Below are 1,491 nucleotides of genomic sequence, written 5' to 3' on the forward strand. Positions count from 1 at the left end.
GAAATCAACAACAACAATCAAAGGAAACAAGATCTAATGAATTACTTCAAATTACACTAAAAGAAAATAGGATGAACAAAAGTAGATCTACAAACAAAGTAGAAGAAAGTAATAATAACAATGGAAGAATGATAAATATAACAACAAGGAATTAAGAAGAAGGAGTAGAAGAAAACATGAATTAAAACTTAGATCTAAGAACAAAACATAATCCTAATCCTAATTCTAGAGAGAAGTGAGAGCTTCTCTCTCAAGAAACTAAACTAAAGCATAATAAAACTAAACTATGACTAAGTGTGTTGACTCTCCTTCAATCCTTGGCTTAAATAGCATCAGAAATGAGTTGGATTGGGCCCAAAATGAGCTGCAAAATCGCTGGGGGCGATTTCATTAAAGTGGGCCACGGACAGCATCTTGCGCGCGCGCGCCCCTGAACGCAAAGCAACATATGGCAAAATTTATATCATTTTGAAGCCCCGGATGTTAGTTTTCCAACACAACTGGAACCGTTTCATTTGGACCTCTGTAGCTCAAGTTATGATCGTTTGAGTGCCAGAAGGTCAAGCTTGACAGCTTTACGGTTCCTTCATTTCTTCATGAGTTCTCCCACTTGCATGCTTTTCTCCTCACTTCTTCCATCCACTACTTGCCTTATGAACCTGAATTCACTCAACAATCACATCAAGACATCGAATGGAATTAAAGTGGATTAAAATTATCAATTTTAGGGCCTAAAAAGCATGTTTTCACATTTAAGCACAAATCTAGGGAGAATTCCAAAATCATGCTATTTCATTGAATAAATGTGGGAAAAGGTGATAAAATCCCCCAAAATAAGCACAAGATAAACCACAAAATCGGGGTTTAGCAGGCATTCAGAGCATCAATTTCAAGAACTCCCCTCTTTTGAGGCGTCCCATCACTCACAAGATTCCTCTCAGAGGTGTATATGAATTGGTTATTTGTAACCATGTCAATGAGTTCTTGAGCTTCTGCAGGTATTTTCTTTAGGTGAATGGATCCACCTGTAGAATGGTTCAGTGACATCTTAGAGAACTCAGATAAACCATCATAGAATATATCCAAGATGGTCCACTCTGAAAGCATGTCAGAAGGACACTTTTTGGTCAACTGCTTGTATCTTTCCCAAGCTTCATAGAGGGATTCACCATCTTTTTGCTTGAAGGTCTGAACATCCACTCTAAGCTTGCTCAGCTTTTGAGGAGGAAAGAACTTGGCCAAGAAGGTCGTGACCAGCTTATCCCAAGAGTCCAACCATGTTCTAGCTCTGTCTCTTACAGCAAAAGGGAAAAGCATAAGCCTGTAGACTTCAGGATCTACTCCATTAGTCTTAACAGTATCACAGATCTGCAAGAATTCAGTTAAAAATTGATAGGGATCTTCTGATGGAAGTCCATGAAACTTGTAGTTCTGTTGCATTAGAGCAACTAGTTGAGGTTTCAGCTCAAAATTGTTTGCTCCAATGGCAGG

General features: G+C 38.6%; 1 non-coding gene across 1 annotated transcript; it reads left to right on the forward strand.

Moving 5' to 3' along the window:
• Positions 1–1,101: 1,101 nt before the first annotated feature.
• On the forward strand, positions 1,102–1,209 carry LOC130956858 (small nucleolar RNA R71). The gene has a single exon (XR_009077219.1). It is a non-coding gene; the product is annotated as a small nucleolar RNA R71 (small nucleolar RNA).
• The last annotated feature ends 282 nt before the right edge of the window (positions 1,210–1,491 follow it).

This window comes from Arachis stenosperma, chromosome 1 (genome assembly GCF_014773155.1).
Source record: "Arachis stenosperma cultivar V10309 chromosome 1, arast.V10309.gnm1.PFL2, whole genome shotgun sequence".
Classification (NCBI taxonomy): Eukaryota; Viridiplantae; Streptophyta; class Magnoliopsida; order Fabales; family Fabaceae; genus Arachis; species Arachis stenosperma.